The sequence below is a fragment of the Vanellus vanellus genome (assembly GCF_965231255.1).
Source record: "Vanellus vanellus genome assembly, chromosome: 3".
Classification (NCBI taxonomy): domain Eukaryota; kingdom Metazoa; phylum Chordata; class Aves; order Charadriiformes; family Charadriidae; genus Vanellus; species Vanellus vanellus.
This window is the reverse complement of record NC_138907.1, coordinates 31,193,817-31,215,019: the sequence shown is the minus strand read 5'-3', so window position 1 is coordinate 31,215,019 and position 21,203 is coordinate 31,193,817.

Here is a 21,203-nt window from a genome sequence, read left to right as displayed (position 1 = left end):
GATTTTCTTAAACTTCAGGGCTGATTTTTTGGCTGTGTTTCAAGTTTTAGGAAAAGAGTAATTTTGATTTGGAAATCGCTTGACAGAGTTGTCCCGATTCTGACTGGCTCTCCCTTGGCCCCAGGAGCCCCTTTTCCCCTGGGATAATCTCACCAATTACATTTTAATTTAAACTTGGGGCCTGAACTTCCACTGCTAAGTCACGGGAAGCTTAGCACTGACATGCGAGCAGAAACCCTGTGTGTTGCAGAAGCAGGTCTTTTTGCATGTAGTAAATTGTTGTTTATGTATGTATAACTAATATGCAATGCATCCTTATTAATTATAGTTTCAGGAGACAATTACCCTTTAAATCCATCTGTGTAAAGCAGGTGCCCGAGCTTAAGTCCAGAGAGGTCCCAGAAGACATGTTCTTTGATCTTACATTATCACAAAGTATACAGATCTCCATTTTCAGACTATTTACTATGTTTTCTTTATTGAATATTGTTCCTCGTATTGCTCGCTACATCAAGTCTTTGGATGAGTTTATGATTTCTTTTAAGACGCGTTTATGTTTTATGTATGGGATTTTCTTTCAATATTGTTCTAGCAATTTTGGTAATGACATTATGAAAGATAGAAACAGGAATAGTCCCAGCAAGTTCCGTCAGTCCTGCACGGATCAGTTCGTACTCCTCAGTCCAGACCTACCAAATGCGTATGCGGATAATCTCAGTCAGGAGCAGAAACCAACACACCTCTATCGTATGACAAAATTCTTGTCACCGCTGGGAGTTACTTTCTGCTCCTATTTACCGTTGTATCAAAATATTTTTACAATATTTGGTAGGAATATTTTCACAAAACCAAAATGAACTAAGGCAAAAAAGGTATTTTTATAGGTTTGGGGTTTGTTTCCAAACTACTTCATTCACAAGTCTTGGAGAATCACTTTCTACACAAGATTTTAATCTTAAAAATAACTCTCTGACTTCATTCTGACAGAAACATCCTCTAATGTGAACCAGGCTTCTTCAGGAAGGAAAGGAGTGTTTTGGGAAAAAAAAATGCTTCCTGGAAAAAGCTAATCAGTATAAAAGGAAAACGCTCAGCAGCATCTGCGTAAATTTGGAGGAAAAACTGAAGTAATCCAAGTGTGTGAGATATTTTTCAGCAACAGGAAAGCATGTTATTTTCTTCAGCCATGTACACCGTACTTCTTGCCTCTCCCTCGGGCAAGCTGTTCTGCTTTTATTTTGCTTAAAAAATGTTTACCTCGAAAGATTTGAGAAGGAAAAAAAAAAAAAAAAAAGGAGAGAGTAGGTTATAAATTGAAAATACACATATGAGACGACCTTCTTTGTCTTTGCTCTTCAGTTAACTTCACTGATCTTAATCAGCGAAGTAAACGTCTGTGTTACGGATCCCCGTATTCCCTCAGCGCATGTGTAATCCTATAACTTTGTTTTGCCTTTTCCTCAGGACCTGGTTAGCCGCAGCGGATATGGCAACTGCAGGTTTACTGTGCACGCAGGCATCTCTGTCATCACAGCGGGCTCTCGCGCTTGAGTTGCAGCCATAGGAGGTCTCTTTTTGATCCCCACCTCCAGGGAGGGGGAGAGGCCGGTGGGGCCGGATGGCAGCGGCGAAATCCCGGTGGGGCAGTGGAGGTGTTAGGTGCTCCCCGAGGGGTGGGAGCACCTTCGCTGCACTGGGACCTCCTTCACCTCATGTGAAAAGTCTGCTGTAGAGAACCGGGAGAAGCCAAGGGGATGGGAAAGGTGAAAGAAAAAGGAGACTCGGAGAGTCTCAACAGCGCTGACGTTGGTTTGGCCGTGACCTTTGGAAAACACAGAGGTAATAAAAGCCCACTCTGGTGAAGTGACTCCCTCCCAGCTCTGGCCTGGTGTGCAATCTTGAGGAAGTCACTTTACCTCCAGATCCTGGCTGCTTCTCCCCACTGCGCTCCTCTTCTGCTGCCTCTGCTCTGCTCGCAGACCCCATAGGAGCGGGGCGGTCACTCACCGCATACATAAAACACATGGCAAAGGTGGTTCTGTTCTGCTGGTGTACAGTTGCCCCTGAACCTGGAAGCAAATCTGTGCTTTAAAAAACTGCTTCAGAAGATGTATTTTAGAAATCTGAAAGGTGTGGCCACTGGTCTCTCTGAGAGCTCCTGAGTTTGTGTCCAAAAGGGCTCCGTATTTAACTCTGCTTTTATTTAATTATAAATATTATAATTATTAAAAAGTTTATTTATTATAAACTCTTGCAGTTTATTTTTTGTCATCTAATTCACTCTTTCATACAGGAACTGCAAATTACACAAAGACATATTTTTGAATATGCCATAATCACACGATTCTGGTTTCTATCACACCATTGAAGGGACACTTTCTGGTCTCGCTCCCACCCTGGCAGGCAGGAAGGGCTTATTCTGGCTTTATGAGCTGAAGCAGGCTGACCAAGAGAGAGATGGAAACTGCAACTGTTCGTTATACAGAATTCAGTTATTTCGGTGCCTTGCCAGTAACGCTAGAGCACCGACAGATGTTGCACAGGTGATTAGAGCCTACGCAGGTAAACAGAAGGAAACGATGTGCGTTAGGATATGGCTGGAGTTTCTAGCCTTCAGTTAAATTGCTAGAACCCTAGATAAAGTCCACCCACCTGAAAATGCCTTGCTTTTGCTGTTTTCTTGGGTTGAAAATAGTTTCCTGAGGGGAGGTGCTTGTAGCATTGGTAGAGGGAGCCAGGTTATTATTTCTTTTTTAAATAACTCCAGGAAAATATTACCATTTTTCAGGAAGAGCAACAGTTACTGCTAGAAACACGCTGTTGCTGGCTTCCAGGTTTGGAAAGCCAGGCGTACTGTACATCACTGCTGATGTGCGGGATGTTATCCTTGACTATAAAAAGGCAGGGCTAAGCCTGGGTAGGGGCAATGGCTGGCTTTGGAGGGCAGAGATGAGCCTGGGGAGACGGGGCAGCCCAGGCTGTAAGGCTGGACTGCTTCCCCAGGCTTGTATTTCCCTCATAAGGTTACTGCCCAGTTCTCTGCTGTGGGCCAGACGTGCTGTGTACCACAGTTGATCAGGCCACTTAACCAAGGTGGACCGGTTCACATTTTCTTTCAGCTCTTTATTTATGTTTATTAAGAAATCATAAGTGGCAAACCCTGCTCCCGGATCAGAAAGTACCGTTACTAACGCTGCAGAGCAGGCATAAGGCAGGGGTCTTCGCCAGGGGAGCATTGGGTATGGCAAGAGTTCCCACTCATCCTGCTCCCTCCGCAGCTGTGCATCCGCTCCACGGTGCAGGCCTCAAATTCAGGAGATTTTCAGGGCTACCGTTAATTCCAGTGGGAAATGGCACAAATGTTATGTAGAAAAATCGCATGGTACGGAACTGCTGAGTTTTACACATTGACTTCAATGGGGTCTTTCATACTGCTGGAAGACCAGAATCTGATCCTATGCTTTACTTTCTCTTGGATGTAACCTAAGAGGAAAAGTGGGAGACTAAACGTTACTTTGTAGGATTCCAGCCCTTCGCCTTTGATTTTATTCCAGAGCGGAAGTAGCAATGTTTGCAGCTCCCACATTACCGGTGCGTATATCATTCTAGACAACAACTTCTTTGTTTAAAGATGCTTTTAGATGTAGGATTGAGTGCATTGAGTGCGCTGATATTCAGCCTTGGTTTTTTTACCCATATACCTGCAGGTCTTTCATGGCTGTAATCTTCTGTTGATGCATATGTTTCTGGTCTACAGGCAGTCTTTCACAGCATCGTTAACTGCAGTATGCTCTTTAACAGAGAGCCATGGGAAACACCTGCCTTCAACAGTTGCCAAGTTTTTTTTTGAATTGCGCTTATCTTTCATATACACATACATGCATATATACATTTACATAAATAAATACATGCATGTATGTACACATACGTAAATATTGCTATATAAAGATATTCTGGCAGATGTCACGAAATACTAGCAGTGCATCAGTGAATACATTTAATGTCCCTACTCTCAGCAATTTCATACTGTGAATTTATATAATTTCATTGTTTTCAATGACAATTTTTTTTAAAATCATCACTCATTTTAATGAGCAAGAAGTTAATGAACAAGCGCCTACATTCCTCTGTAGCATACGTGGATTCAGTTCTATTTTTAGGTATAATTTTGAAGAATTTTAAATTATTCTTTTTTTTTTTTTTTTTTTTAATTAAGGGGCCAGAGCTTTTGCTTTCATGATGCAGAATCTGGCTATATATTTACAAAGGTAAGAGAAAATGTTAGACAATGGCAAATGAAAGCGTATTTCTGAATAAGTTGATTATTTTTGTCTTGGAACATACAACTGTGTTAACGTGTAAATAGTCTAGTTTGTGTTTAGCATGACAGAATTGGAGATAAGGATGGGAAAACACAAAATTGGGCACGTTAAAGCCTGGGCAGGAGTAAGCTCTGGTGAATATCTTGTAGACCAAGAAGACCAAGAAAACGTGGTTTTGTGAATTGATCTTTAAAGGGAATACTCTGCCTGAAGATGGAGAATAGGTTATCTTGGAGTGGGTAATTTTGCCACTGGCTTACAAGCTACCAGTTTTCTAGTCCTAGTGTGAGAAATAGAAAAGCTCTGCCTCATCAGGGGGAGAGCTGTAAAAGCTCTCTGGTCCATCAAAGCAGTTGATGCCCAACAGCTCTGCCAATGGGTAACTGGGGTGGTACTAAAAGGTGCTGCTGTGGGAGACCATGCACATAGTGTGTCAAAAGGCCAAAAGTCACACTGCAACTGCTGTCTTGGTAAGGAAGAGAAAAATAACATTTAGTTTTTTAAAATGTGACTTCTCTGAGCTGGAATAGAGAAGTCGTCCCAAAGAGAGGGGGCAGTGTGGAAGAACTCTTGAACACAAGAGTGGGGAGTACTGAATGCCACAGGCAATCGCCAGAGTTTGTAGCAATAATAATGAAAAAGGGCTTCGTGTGTTTTATTATGCGTTATGGCTTTCAAGCCAACATGGACGTTCTCCTGCTAGGACAGGCTGGCGGCCCCCAGAGAGCAGCTCCTCCAGATGACTGTTTGCATTCGCCTGTAAGACTTTCCCCATCCAACTGTTCCGAGATGCTTTCCAGTTTAAATACAGCCCCAAATCATCCATTTACAAGGAGCTGTTGCTGAACAAATACGCTTTGAGAACAAGCACAAACCTGTAAAGCTCCTCTCCATCTTGTGAAAGCATTTCAAATGCCTCAGAAACGAGGAGAAGAAATAGCATAATCTGAGGCCTCAGAGGTGGGGTTATTTAGGTTTCCAAACACGTCTCTTGCTGCTAAGCCCTAGACACATCGAGAGATGGCATGGAAATAACGTCTTTGAGTTAAAGCTGAGCAGCATCATGGAAAAGCTAGTGTTGAGGATAAAATACTAATAAAACAGGAGTTTGTCAACCAGTACATTGTGAGCTGTGATTACAAGACTGTTAAAAGCCAGCCGTGAAGGTCCTGTAGAAGCACCCCCTTGGGTAAAGAGAGACAGCTCACTGAAGAAGCTACGAGCTGTCAACAGGAATAGTTAATGGAAGGGCTCGCGAGGGTGCAGCTTCCCCCGCAGATCAGGTGGTGACATTTCAGAGCCATTTCATCAGGGGAGGGGAGTGAGATATACAAGGCAATGATCTTAGAGCGTTGTGATAGCATTCCCTAAAGGGAAAAGGAAAAATAAATTAGATCAGTGATCTCCCTGAGCAGAGCTGCCAGTTGTTAGCATCTCTGAAGGGAGTGCAGAAGCCAAGATGACACTGCTGAAGGAAAAGAAGGAACTCATTTGTCTAGATGTACAAATGTATTATTTTTATTGTACCCGCGCTGTGGGCCCCCATTGCAGGAGGTCAGAACTTGACAAATGCTGGTTAAACAGCCCCTTTCTGAAGATAAGCTGTCACAGAACAGAGCAGATAGACGGGGCTGAAAGTGTTGTTTTCCTTGAGGTAGTATATGTGGAAGTGTCACGGCCCTGTTGGCTGCTGCTGCTGCTGCCCTGGCAGAGGGATTGGCAAGAAGGGCCCTCCAAGTTTTCAAAGGTATCATTAGGCCTTAAAATACGGTTGTAGTCTTGGCTAGCACTGGTGTCCCTCGTTACCCTGCAGATGCAATGTCTTACAAATGTAACCTGAACTCATGTTTTTTAATGGAGCGTATGCTACTAATCACTTAAAAATCAGCATTAATTTTTTCCCCCCCTTTGTAATGAGACTGTGACTTTTATTTGTAAGTGGATGGAGTTTTGCTAGAAAGGATTATGTCAAGTGGTTTCATTCAGCAATGTGAAAACTCATGTGCTTGTCTCTGCAGGTACAGAGAAGTGGAAATCAGGCAGTTGCAAAGAATGTAACTAATGACTCCACTTATGTATGTGATTATTATTTTTTTTTTCCAGGGAGTAAGCGGGTGCATAAGTCTTTCAAAATGTGACTCAAAATGAGAGAAAAATTTCCTAGCCCAAATGTTTAAGTCTGTCTTAAAACATAAGTATTGCTTTGTGAGACCACCATGCATTACTCTATAAAAGTTTATGTGCAGTAATCAATAATTAATTGGGATATGGGTGCTAGTAATTTTAGTACACTGTTCATGACTTTAAGACATCTTGATTAGACAATCAGAAAACAGTTTGCATTTAACTTGCAGCTTCGGTACCCCTTGACTTCAGCGGGCTGTAGACCAGGCCCAGAGTGACTGGACATTCATGTCGTGCTGAGGTCGGGGTCTCGCATGTCAAGCAATGCCACCTATGTTTCCTTGCAGCCACCGCCTGCAGGAGTGACTTTGCCTTGTCAGGCGACTGTTTAGGTCCTGGCAGGGAGAAGGTGATACCCAGTTGAGCCTTTACAAGGGAGGTTTGCCCTGGCACAGTTGCAGGTTGATTCTCTGTTGTCCTGCGTCTTCTGCTGGCCAAAGCGAGTGAGTGCTGCTGCCCGCCGCTATTCATGACGAAGTTCAGAGCCACAGGAAAAATGTCTTGGGGCATCCCATCTACCTGCGATGATAAGGAAATAATGGTAAGGACTGATACCTCCCACGTGGTTTTAACATCTGGGTTTTAGTGTTGCAGTTTGCAGCGGAGATGATCTGAAGTGTGTAATAGTGTAACGTGTAGCTTGGGGTCATTGCTAAAGGGGAGGGGTGGCATAGTTTTGGAAACCTTCTTCGTCAGACCTGGCCCCAAGGTAGGGATACAGTTGCCTCTCTGGACTTGGGTCATCTCCTCAGCAGCCACATCTGCCTTTTCTCTCAACACATTTAATGTTTTGTTGCGGGAAAGCAGCAAGGTATGGCAAGGTTTTTCTTCATTGCGACACATTCAGTGCTGTGCTGAGTTTTGTCATGCCTAATAATTGAGCTGATTCTGCCTTTCAGCAGGATAGTGGTGGTCTGAAACAAGGAATTAGTTTAATATCTTATGACAGAACTAATGTCAACACTTTTCTTTTCCCACTGGCAACGTAGAGCCTTCACTTGGCCTTGCCATTGCCAACAGCTTTTCCAGCTCATGGGTGACAGCCTCCCTTCTCTATGCGCAAAAAACGTAGAATCTCTCCGTTCCTTAAAAAAGGAAATGAAAGAATGAATTCGTAATGATGCTATGGAGCCAGCAAAGATCAGCAACCATGAGAGATGAAGACTGCAGCATTTTAGTAAAATGTTTCCTTGAAGAGATATTTCTAAAGGAGATGGATGACAACAAGAGAGCTGAAAGAGAAAGACTATCCATTAAAGAAGATCTAGCATGACCCCAAATAGAAGCCAAATTTTTTGAAACTAACTGCTTTTCAGTTTTGATTAATGACTTGGCACCAGAAATTGGACATTTAACAGCACTCAGTCCACCGTGGAAATGAACTCACTGGGAGTCGCTGATGCAAAGCCGAAGGTTTAGAGCGATGACCAGACAAGCCAACAGTTCTAGCTTTTTGTATTTTCTATGTGTGTGTGCAAGGAATCGGTGCTGTTGTTTATCTGACAGCCGCTGGGTCAGAGGCTTTTGTGCTCAGAACAGTACAGCAGCATAAGTTCCAGTGTAAGATCAAATGTAGAAATAAGCTGAAATGTATCGTTTCCTTTTGTGATTGTGTATTTCAACAGGAAACATATTCTGCACTTGGAGATGTTTGGGAAAATATTTGACGTCAAGGGAAAGCAAAGAAGACTAACAGTATTTCTCCCAAAACTACTCAGCAGGTTACGAGCCCAGTTCGGTGCAGATGTTCACTTAACTCATCTTATTCTCTGCAGAGAGACTAGCTCTTTGCTAATTGTCCTGAAGAATGGATAGTCAGAAAACTTAGAGCTGAATGCCAAAGAGGAAAGAAAACCTGAGGAAATGTTATAAACCTATACACAGCTAAGCATGTCCAAATGTGTAAAAAGACATTTCAGGCTTGAATTACATGAAGAGAGGAGTCCAGATTTCGCGAGCGCTGGGTGCTGCACTTTCTCTCTCCCTGCCAGGTCTGGCAGGGAATCCACCGTCGGAGTGCATCACTGTTTGCAGGCTTTTTACTCTTTCCCCACATTTTGCTCTAATCTGCTTGCAAGCGTTCACGTACCTCGGCACCTGCACGAGGGATGTGTGTTAAAATTGCATAATGGCTGTCCAGGCCTTGTTGCGATTAGAGCTGCTGTGAGCTGTTCTCCAGAGAGCCCGGCTCTGGCGTAAAAGCTCCTCTGGGCAGACTGGAAATAGCTCAGGAGCTCGCTTCCCTCTTCTCATCGAGCGTTGGATGAAAAGGCGCCTCTGAAAGCTGCTAATACTTATATTTTTGTATTCAGCTGCACTATCTGAGGGCAATATCAATTATGAGCTCCAAGAGACAGACTGAAAGAGAGAAACTTTGTGCTCACAGTAAAACACGGATACTTTTGAGCTCATTCCTTAAGTGTGGGAGGGAAGGAGTTGGGGATTAGATGCGTGGGGGTGTGTTAATGGAGGTATTTCTCCACTGCCTTCAGCCAAGATCTCTCAAGGCTCATAAATTTGACTAGCAGGGCTTTTGTTTCTGCTGTTGCTGAATGATACGGATCACCAGGTAGCTTTTTGCCCCTTTTTTTTTTTTTTTTTGCCTTTTTTTTTATTATTTGCAAACTCTCTCATCTCGGATAAAAAGAAACTGCCAGAATAAAGAAACCAAACCAGCCAGGCTTATTTCATTTCGTACGCCTTAGCAAAATCCACGTTGCTCTTCACGGATGTTTTTCCTCCTGAACTAGCCAGATTTCTCCTTCATTATGAAAAAGGTCCTGACAGTGTTGTTCCGGGGTATATTATTTCTGCCAAGTCATTTTATAAACTACAGTAAGATTCCAAGGCCCAGGACAAAGCTGGTCGTCACCAAATCTATAGCTCCCGCAGCCCACACTTCTCTTAACTGAATGGGCTACAGCCCCTCCTGGCTGAGTCTGCTGATGAATTGAAACATCCGGTAACTACTGAATGTGAACTGATGAAGTTAAACAGTAGCAAAAAAGAGAATCTGCCGTTTCCTTTTCTTTCAGTAGAGGAATCTGTATTTTCCTCAAGAGCCTTTTTAAAGACCTTCAAAATAAAGCTCAGGAGACTGAAGTGCCATCAATTAATCACAAACGTGAGTTCCTAGCACGAGGTGCACTGCAGTTTTCAGGACTGATATTTGCAATCCCAGTCGTCTTCCACAGAAACACCTGTCTGCTGTGTATTGGGGCTTAATTTTGTCATTTTTTTTCTTTCTCCTGTGTTTTCTGATGATGATTCACCCATCGTTTGAGTTATTATCCTGGCATTAGTATCACTGAAGAAAATATTTGAAAGGGAGATGAGGTTTACTGAGAAGAAAGAGCTAAGCTCTTTTTCACAGTTTTAAGGACACACGTTCAAAACAGAATCCCCTTTTAAGTTAAATCTGTGGCAGACTTAGTTACCTGTTTTAGGAAATTACTTTTATGCAAGTTATTTATTTGAAGAAAATTATTTGATTTTAGTAAACAGAAGCACCTATTCAGTTCACAGATCTTCTGTTTCAAGAAGATTTGGGCATTTAGTTTTTTTTTTCCCTGGCTTTTTCTTTGATACTCTCCTAGCAGGCTTGTTCTTATTTAAAGCATATTGCAGACAGTTTTGTTATACATACATTTCTGTATGCTTCATGCATACAGAAGATGGGTCTCTTCCTTTAACAGATACGTGATGTAATCTCTCTTGTCTGCACCAATAACTGTTTTCTCCAGGTCAGCTTCTCACTGTTTTGTGAATGTGCAAAAACTCTCGTATTGAAAAAAAAAAAAAAAGAGACTTTGTCAACATTGTATGTTTGGACTAGACTTAAATAAAAAGTGAGAGGGAATATAACATAGTTTTAATCTTTTCATTAACATGTAAAAAGCAAGAAGTGCACTATGAATTATTTCTTTATATGATGAGACACATGACACTGGGACAGGAAGGTCATAGCTTCAGACAGAGAGACACAGGACAGCGGGAGATTTCCACAGCTCATTTAAAATAAGTTCATAGTTTTCTGGCATCTCTAGACTTTTGGGTCTTGTTGCTAAGGGAAAAAAAAGAAACTTAAGGAGAAGGGAGGTTTAAAATCTGTTGTAGCTTTCTGAGCTTTTTGACTAATCCCAGCTTTCCTGTGTGTCAGTTTTAAGTTTACCTATCAAATTATTATCTATCACTCCAAAGAAGAATTAATGTAGATGGGCTGCATTATTGAGCGTTCATTTTTTTGAAACATTTTAGGCATCACTTAAACGTTAGTAACACCTTCCTGTTCAACCCGTATATTCAAAGTACAGTGACAGCAACTGCTGCACAGCGTCTTCACTGGGAGAAGGGGGGAGAGTGCTATTAATAATAAATACAAGCGTGGACTTGTGCTGAGCACAGTCAGTTGCAATAACCATTTAAAATGACAGAAAATGCCTGCCTACCTGCAGGCTCTGTGTTGTCCCTCTTTTCCTCAGGGGTGAGGCTGTGGCAGGAATTTTGGGATAGAATTTAGGAGTACCGACTGCCAAGTCACTCAAAGGAGTCAGAGGAAAAGGCTTTTTTCCTTTCATTTGAGGACCCTCTTGACTATGAACCGCATCCGTATGTATGCCGCAGAACCAGCAACGGACTAGTGTTTAAAAAATCAGTTAGCTGGTTAGCATGGAGGTACCTGCTGGGGTGTGGGAGGAGGAAAGGAGAGTAAGAGCAATCTAAGGAAAATACCGCTCCTAGAGGTTTCCGTACCACATGCGTAGGAGCTGACTTATGTAAAAGCAAAGAAAAAATGCCATCGGAAAGAAACGCTGCTTTGTGGGCATCTTGCATGCAACTACATCTGTGCGCACATCTGTGCTGGGATACAGACGTAGATACAGATCATTAACATCTATTTTCTGAAGGTGATCCAAAGTATCAATCACCTGAATTACTGCAGTAAAACCTGTCTTTTAATGAAACAAAAGTGAGACGTGAAAATAAAAGGTAACCTACTTTTAAATGTTTATAGAAGATAAAGGTTTAACCACAAGTCTTTCATCAAATGGAAGACAGTAGGAAAAAAAAGTTTAGAAAATGCCCTTTGGCTGCTCTTTACTGTGTGGTGAAACCTCACAGTATCTCACCTCATATACTATATGGGCCCTAAAGGCAGCTGGAAATGTTTAGAAATACGTCTCTTTTGGTACATGGCTGCCTCTCTATCTGTTATATCCAGCAGTGTTTCAAGGAAGGGAGATATTTGCTTAAATGAAAAGCCCAGACCAAAGTGTGAGATGGTAAATGGCGCTCGAGGGTATACAGCAGTCTAAACGATGCCCTCTGTTAAAAGAATCAGCCACCTGACTGCTCATTAGTTAGCAGTAAATAATGAGGAATAGCTTGAGGCAGGAGCTCAGAAGTGCAGATGTCCCAAAATATTCACCCAGTTTGTGGTGTCATGAGATCTGTAGTGTCGTAAGGTAAAATACACTTAATCCCTCTTCTGAGTGAAGTAAAGCATTTTACAGTCTTTGTGGAGTCTAGTAATTTTGTATAATCTTTTCAGTGAGGATATCAAAAAAGGAAAAGCAAGGTCCGTGCGATCGGGCAAGGACTGCGTCCTTTCCCTGTCACGTTGCACACCCAAAAGGCATTTCGCAATAAGCGAGCACCCCTGGAAATTCCCCCATCGGGACGCCGCCCCCTCCTCCCTCTCGAAAGGCAGTAGGCGATGCATTTGGAATTAGGCTAATGCCAAATCTGAATTCCTCAGATGGCTCCTGTTGTTTTAATGGGAAGACCAGCGTCCCAAACCAGACCGACCCTGAAAGGGGGGGAGTCTGGGTGAGGAGGGTGGGCAGTGGCAAGGCTACGGGAAAAGCCCAGTCATGGTTAACAGCCATGATGCCATTGCAAAGAACTGCAGAAATATAAGTTTGAGTAGAAATTAATTTAAAAATGCATGGATAGATTTAAAAAAGGTTGTATCTTTTTCTGTTAAGGCATATTTTTATACCTTAGAGGCTGCTTCCCTTAGAGAGTTCTATAGCAAAGCCGGTTTTCTTTGCTAAATTTTAGGTTGCTTTAAATTTTGGGTGCTGTCTAAGGTCAGAAGGTATTTGTTATGGAGTTCTTATAAGCATTTCAGTCACAAAGAAGCTTCAGTCCCATTAAATTTCAATGAAACATGGGCTCCTAGGTGCCTGCATTTTCCCTTTTCTGAGCATTCCTCCTCCTCAATGTCCCTTTTTTTCTGTTTTTCTCACAGTTTGGGTACAACTCTCCCGTTGTCTGAGGACACATGAAGTGACAATCTTGGAAGGAAGATCAGAATAAAGACAAAAGTGAAGGCGTGTTTTCCATATCTAGCCTGATACAACACCCCTTGGTCTGGTGAGTAGGAGACACCCCGTGTCCGGGTCTCTTCTGGCTTCTCCCCATCTCCTTGACCCTTCAGCAGTGCATCAGGGCTCAGCCTCAGGCTCCAGTAGGTCGCATCCCCCCTCTTATCAGGTATCATCTTATGGCACCCTCTCCCTACAGCTCGCAGCAGTACCTGCCTTGATGTTTCTTTGATGTGTCCAGCTTAGTCTCGTACCAGACAGCCCCTGCGAAGGTGTCTGCTCAGAAGGGCACTCTGGGCAGACTCCGATGCCACGGCTGTTACACGCTTTTCAGTCATTGACTGCTGTAGTCACTGCCTGTGGGGGTACTGGTTGCAGCCCCTGCTTTTTTGTCTATGCCCCATTCACAGTAGGTTTCGTACCCCCTCCTTGCAGCAATCTGCCTCTACTTGTGGCCTATTTACTACGCTTTGCACGTTCGTTATCTTAACGAAGATGCCGACCTGAACTCCCTTCTCCCCCTGCCTTCTTACCTTTCAGCACTGTGTCAAATCCTGTTTGCTGAGAACATTAAACATTTTTTCTCTGGTCTGAGAAATCAAACAAACGCTGCTTGAGGGCTCCCTAAGCCCCGTAACCAAGGGGTTTAAATTAGGAAGTGTTTAGTGTAGGAAAAGCTTAAAAATGTGGGCCTGGGCTGCAAGTCCAGGTTCTTTCTTTTGTTGCTGCATGCCTCTCGTTGATCTCAGTGTATATGCCAACGGCAAAGGGGACGTTTGCAAACGGGGGCGAAGCTGGCCAGTAGTGACAAAGCGTGCGGAAAGGAGGATGGATGCTACTGCTGAGGGTGCTCTGCCAGAAAAGGGTAAATCCAGCTGCCTCCTCCCTGCCTGGGCCAGGCTGGGGCCACCCTCCCTCTTGGCCTCTTCTCCCCTGCTGGTGCTGGGGTCCAGTTCCCGTCTTGGGTCCTGCACGTGCTCAAAAGATTTTGTCTCCCGTGGGGGTCCAAACTCAAAGGTAAAGGGAGTCTCCACCAAATGAACTCTGAAAGGTGACAGCCCAGGAAAGGCTCTGGGGATCATAATCTGTGAGACAACTGATCTAGCACTTTTTATGACCGTTGAGCTTTCAAGTTCTCTGTTTCTTTATCTGTCATGCATTTACACATATAGAAATTTAAAAGGAAATTGCAAGTGGAAAGAGAAGCGGGAAATCCAACCTCAATAAACTCTCCATAAAAATCCACAAATTAAGGGCAAGTACATCATGAAAGCATATTAGTCAGAGAGCTATAAATTCCAGCAAATTGATTGTCATATATAATCAAAAACATACTATAATATATAATAAGTTGAAATAAATACCGCAAACCAACCTCAGGCTGTAAATGTTTAAGATTAGTCCTTCATACCACATATACCTGAGGTATAAATAAAGAGAGCAGGAAGGCTTAAAAAAAGGGGGGGGGGGGGAAAGGTGTGTGTCCTAAAAATAGAGATTGAAATGAAAATAATGTCCTTTGAGTTACACTCAGAAATAGATTGCAAATCACTGGATGGCTTGACATGTTCTCATGCGCTGCTTAACAGCCCCCAGTCTCTCCTTCTTGAGCTGAACCCATAGAGAAGCCTGCAGTGATAGTCCTCAAAGAGTGTGTCCTACTTGCTGCGTGCAGAGGTGACAAATGGAGAGGGTGGCTGTGACACAAGGTTTGCCTTCAGCAGCCGGCATGGCAATGCCTTGACTTGGACTGGTTGGAGGCCTGGCTGGGCCTGCAGGAGCCCCACTGGCTGCAGGATGGCTCTGGCCATGTCCCAGACCCGCTGTGCTCCCTGGGTGCCCCTTTTGATGCAGGCTGCATGCTGCTTGAGGCACCTCGGTTAAAGGCAGCCTCGTTCACAGCGATGGGACACCTCCAGGAGCTACCTCATGGTTTGCAACGCTCACCAGAACCTGTAAATGCTGATGAGCTGATGGGTTTCAGATCACTTGTCAAATTACTGTGTATGCTATTTTAAAGCAAAACACTTATTTTAACCTTCAAAGTTAACATATGGACCTAGTAGCCCACAGCAAGGAAGAGCCTTTATTTACGCTAATGGTGTGCAATTGTCTCTATGTGTAACCTGAAATGACCTGACCAGGATTCCCAGTGCCTATGCTAGAAGCCAGTTTCTTCTTTATTTAGTATATATTTACTACCAGTTGCCTAAGGTGCCTTCCTGTCTACATTATTAATGTGATATAGGCCTATGGTTTCCAGTATCATATAGGTGAAACTTCTCTTCTCAGATCCTGAGCAATCTGTATCTAATCCTCCAGCGCGAAAGCTGTTTAAGAGTCAAAGCACTGGACCTTCTGTTTGAAACCATTTTGCTTAAAACAAGGAACACATAATGCTGTAATCTACAGCACTGCCTCCCAGCTGGAGGAGCATCCACATCATTAAGGACACTTCTGGCTTAGCCAGCGATTAATTATGCCAAATGGGAGAGGCCACGGGTGAAATCATACTCAGAAACTGATGGGGATGGTTGGCAGCAGGATAGGGCAACCAGCAGGATGGATGAGCTGAAGATACCAGCCCTGGTCCTACGTGGAGGTCTCCCAGCCCACCTGCCTGAATCCACACCGGGGCAAACGCTGACCGGGAAGCAGGAATCTGCTGTCAGTGGGGGCTGCAGTTTGGCTGGCGCAGTGCAAATGAAATCCCTTGAGGTGGAGGCTGGTAAAACGGAGCGCCGCGTCACCTGAGCTGGCTGTGGGCGCCGACTGCGCGACGTTCCCAAACACCCACCTGAAATGTTAGGCAGTTTTCATTCGCATGGAGCCTGAATTGCACCATGTTTCCTTCTGTCAGTAACTATTGCCAAAGCCCTTCAGGTGAAGATAGACTTGAGAAGCGTCCTGAAGCTGCCCGAAACCTGATACTTCCTTCCCGGCGGGATTCGAGTCCCGCTGTCAATAGCGTGTCAGTGCAAATCGGAAGCAGCAATGTTTACAAAATTAACAAATGGACTTCAAGTTAAACACTGGGCAATTTGTGAGACAGCTTTTTTTTTTCCAAGCGTTGACCAGTCTCCTGAGATTACTTGCAGGTGAATGTTCTGTTATTCTTTCTGGACTGACTTATTCTAACATCGTGTCATTTTTAATTGCTTTTCTTGAGAAAATATGCTTGCAACTCCATCCTGTTAGCCTCCTTAGAGTGCTCTCCATGTTAACCTTTTCCCAAGGCCGCATTCACCATTCCTAACTCACACGCGTAGTTTTACCGACTTCAGATCAGTTACTGCAGTTGGAAATGCGAAGTTGTATTCTGTATACGGTATGTGCCCTATAGTATTAAGCTCTGGGCTCGCATATGAGAGCACCAGCAGCACCAAGGCTAAATGTCACAGGCTCGTTTGTATTGGGCCCTGATCCTGTGAGGATGAGTGCCTCGAGCAGTTGTGCTGACTTCCCTGGGACTGCGGACAGGAAGAAAAAGTTCAGCACATGCCTAAAACCTCACAGAATGGGGATTCAAACCATTAAACGCTGCAGCGAGGAGGAGGAGAAACTCTTATCACAAGACACCCTTGGGGAGGTGCAAAGCAGGGGGTGGCATCCTATCTGCCAGTGTGGTGTCTGCCTGCCCCGCTTTGCTAGACCCTGATCCTCCCGCCAGCCACCACGAAACTGGACGATCCCAGTGCTCACACCCAGATACGTCTCAGGGGGTCCCTGAGTGGGTGTACAAAGCTTTGGCGGGAGTGGGTCCCCTCCACTTTTTATCACCAGGAGCCATTTGAGATGAAGCACATTGTTTACGTGATATTTTTAGCAAACCCAGCTACGGCTGGTGGACTGAAAGTACATCACTTGTTTCAACAAGTAGCAAATATGAAGCTGGAGGAGATGGCAGGAAAGCATCCAGAACTGAACTGAATATTGTTATTTTTGACCAAGCTAACAGGACTCCTAACAGCAGGATCAAAATACCTGTTTGTCAGTTATTACAAAAAAAAAAAAAAGAAAAAAAAGAGGAGTTACTGCCAAGATTTATGAGAAAGAAACTATACTAATGCATTATTTTGGTTATACAATGTTTATCACTTTTTTCCTTTTAGTCTGCACTGTTAAATTTAAAAAGCAGATCTATCAGCATCTAATGTTACTTCAAAACACCCTGTAGTGTCTAGAAAACTGAACTGTCAGACATGCTTGTCATGTACACATATTTTGTTATTAAATGTGTTCGGGCATGAGTTTTGGCAGGATTTCTTCACAACTATCCTGAACTTTTCTTGACACCTTTTATGGCACGTAATACATCTGCAGCTCAGGGCTTGGTAAGCCCTTAACTCTTTAATTATGAGCCTAGAAACTCCCTTCCTAATTATTGCCCTATAAGCAACATGATCTAATTCTCATGCCAAAGCCCAGAACTTCACGCTGCAGGTGCTTCGCTTTGTTTGGCTGCCTTTTGCTATTTTTGTTTTGCTTTTTATGGTGCCAGGAGAGTAGTGTGCGCTCTGCAGTCTTGTGGCAGTGTAATCCTGGAGCGGTTTGCAGTCTCTTGCTAGCTGACGCGACTGATATCTGGTATTTGTCGCTTTTTCTTGCATCATTTCCTCCGACTAAGGACGGTGCTCAGCTCTCACGGAGTGCACACCGTTTGGACCGGGTTTAACCAGAGGACTGACTTCCTTCTGTAAAGGGTTGGGGGTTAACATTGGCCTTTGTGTAGTACCAAGTGATGCCAGAAACTTTCTCTTTTAAAGTGAGTGGGACTTGTATAAGTACTGTAGAAAGTAAAAGAACAAGACTTACATAGCTGAAGTGCGTAACGCTATATAAATCCCATTTTACCCTATGGGAAAACTGAACTGGAAACTGGCTCAGTGTCTTGCCAAAGGCCACAGAGGATATCGGTGCCGGAGAACGAACAGACCCCGCCAATCCTGACTCTGTAGCCGCCATGCGATCACTTTGAAAACTTCATTTCCTTCTGTTGGACTGATTTTAAAGAGAATAATGAAACAGTGGATTCTGCTCTCTTCCTTACGGCCTGAGGGAGGAAGTCAGGAAGTTTGTCTGATGATTTAATTAATTTAATAAAAGAGAAATTACCTGTAAAGTTGGTTTTGTAAAATTTCTATAGAGACCATAAATAGTGCACATATTTTCTTAAACATTATTAACAAGAAAAGATACAGCAATGCACAAAAATCTAGAAGAAACTTCTATCTTTCCAAAATACGAGGAAGACCTATCCATTCATGCCATACCTATACGAATTTGTTATATGCACAATTTCATGTAGCCTTAAATGTGTTAAGCAAGAATATTTTGCTTTCTTAGGCTCTAAACTAAAATTATGTACTTCGTTGCTAAATATTTTTCTATTCCTTTTCATATTCATTCAGCACTGTGTATAAAGTTGATCACCTTACTGAGAAAAAGATTTCTGTTCTTCCTTAAATCTGGAGTTGCTAGCGCAGCCCCGTCAGCCAACAGTGTCTTTCTGTAGCCTCTCAGAGCACGTACAAATGGTGCAAGGTGTTAAGAGATGCAGGCCACAAGGCCAAGAAGTTTAATGATGGATTTATTATTGAAAAGTGTATGCACTTTTCTGAAATACTAGTGGAACTTCAGATTCCTCTTAAAATTGCTGTTTAAAGAACAGAGTGCAATACTGAAATAGTCCGTGCAATCTCCAGAGAGGAACCCCAAGGACCCTTCCTGGCTGACAAATTATGGAAAACTTCCAAATCAAGTTGTAAACTTTCTCTCTGGGTAAACAACAATCGTCAAAACTGCATAGCTGTTTTCTAGGTTTATACACTGAAAGAGAGAGAGCTTAAACTTCATCAAAATTCCAGACCCAAACAGATTCAAGCTTTTGGATTAATTCGTACTTGGGTTGGGATTTAATAATTTGCACTGATTTCCATAGCCGTACTGTTCTTGCAATAGAAGCTCGCGTACAGCTCTATTTTTCCAGGCTGATAATTTTTGATAAAGCTTTCTGAGGTTCAAGATCAGTACCACCTGGAATCTTGTTTTAAAAAAGGCAAAGTATTTTCCTACCTCTTCCCATGTAGCCGAGTAATTACTTAAAGTTTGATGTCTTTGCGTTAAATGGCATCGCTTAAACTCTACGCATGTCAAACAGCAGAAAGCTAGGAGAGTTTGAAAGGTTATCGCTGTTTCTCTTCGAATTCCTGTGTACTGAAACCCTTCGGAGATGGCTGCCTACTGCAAATCATTGTTTGACAGCTTCACTCAACTTCGAGCCTTGTCAACTCAGGGGGCAATCTGACAGCTCTCAGGCAATAAAGTAAACAAGGGATTTGGAGCGTCAGAGAAGGAATGCTTAAAATCATTCCTAATATTTCTCCTATTCATAACATGTCACCAAGCCGGGGAAGTTATGAAGGCAGCAAGTCTCAGCTTCTTACACATCCCAGGTGGCGTTCCCAGGGTGAGCAAAGGCTTGGGGGAACCCTGGCAACCGCCTTCCACCAAGCATCATCCAGATTTGTTCCACTGATGGCATTCCTGAATAATAATGAAAACTCAAGGCATTCTTCTTCAAATGGATGATTTTTCAGATACTTTATGTCTGACTTTAAAGGTGATTCAGTATTGGTGGAGGCTGAGCCTCATTTAACTGTTGTTCTTTAAAACCAAACAAGACCAAGTTAGAGGTTTTCTGTGTAATGATGTAGTTAAGGGATACTTCTTTCACAGGGACCAGGAAACCTGCAGGCGCTTTGCCTGTACAAATGCTCAGATGCAGAATCTGTAGTGGTGCTGGAACCTGCTGAGGGTTGATCACTACATGGATCTGACCACTTACATGCCTGTTTATGGACTTCAAACATATTTGCACATGAACTAACAGGTACGTTTCTGAAGCAGTCACTTTTATGGGGTCCTGCCTTTGTAGGAGTTATCTGAGACACCTTAAAAAGCCTTGTTTACAGATTGCGATAATCTGGCTATGCTAATGCAGAGCCAATTGAATGCTCAAAATTATAAGTAGTTTTTAGGAGTGTAACCTCTTTTTTTTTTTTTTTTTTTTTTTTTGGATATTTTCCTGCCTGTGTTTCTGTATTCCTATCAGGGAACAATTTGGCAGTATGTCTACCATACCATTTTGTAGGTGTATGTACCAGACAGGTTTTACGGTTCCAGTGAAGAATGTAAAACAAAGTATAGAAAATCTGACCTGATTTTTAGACTAGTGCGACTGTTCCTTGCACATCTATTTTGAGAGTTCCTGCTGCTAGCACACCTAGAGCTGACCCCTTTGTTAACTGTGTGGCATGTGCATGACAATAAATTACCTGTTGTCATTGTTGAAAATGACTAATGGCCTGTTACCCTTTTAGGACGTTATTTAAAAGTCATTTTTCTAAAAGAAGAACTATATTACCTCTTGAGGTAATGCTTTTTTTTTTTTTCCTTTTTAAATAACTCCATTAACTGTTGCTGCTCTGTGCTATTATAGAAAGTTTTCTGGTGATAGTAGTTGCCATACAGCAAAATTGCAGTTAGAGATAAATTGTCTTTTGATTCTTTCTCTAATAAGGACACCTAACTGGACACCCAGCCTGTGTAAATCTCTGTAGCTGTGTTTTCAAAGGATCTAATCTAATAGGGACTAGCTGTAACGTTTAGGGGGAATGGTAAAGATCTTCATTTAGTGCAGTATTACAACTCCATTAATTCACATTTTAAACTGAGCCCTGACCAAATGCACTTCAGCAGCCACTTGTGCTTGCTAAAAGATTAAAGGCTCTGAACCATGCGAAGAAAGGAAATCTTTATAGATTGCTAGTTAATGGCTGTTTTCTTTACTGCTGGAGTCGGTGAATTGAATTGTAATGGACTGAGTTGACTCCACATATGGAAATTGCAAAGAGCAGGATCATTTTTTTACAGATTAAAATTTCAGTCATTCTGGAAGTCAGAGATAGACGTCAAAATGCTGGACTGCAAGAAAATATTTGAAACTCTAATGGGTCTTTTTAGCATAATATTGCTTGCTTATGTATCTGTTCTGTACTTTGCATTAGCAACTGAATAGGTGCTATAAACATAGTTGATTTGACATCACACAGGGAGGTACACGTAGCACCATGTGAAAGCAACTTACATTGCGCCATGACAGTATGGAGCACTTGGGGTCTTCGGCTCCCAGTACGCATGCATACTTGGTCAAGGGCTCACATCAGTTTCATCGCTACCAATGTGCAAGTAAAACTTGGTCAGAGGAGTAAAACTGCAGGCGTGTGTTCTTTTGCAGTGTTCCTAAAGCTTATCCAGCCTAACATGTATTCCCAGATTGGCGTCTCTTGCTAGTACTGTCATGACA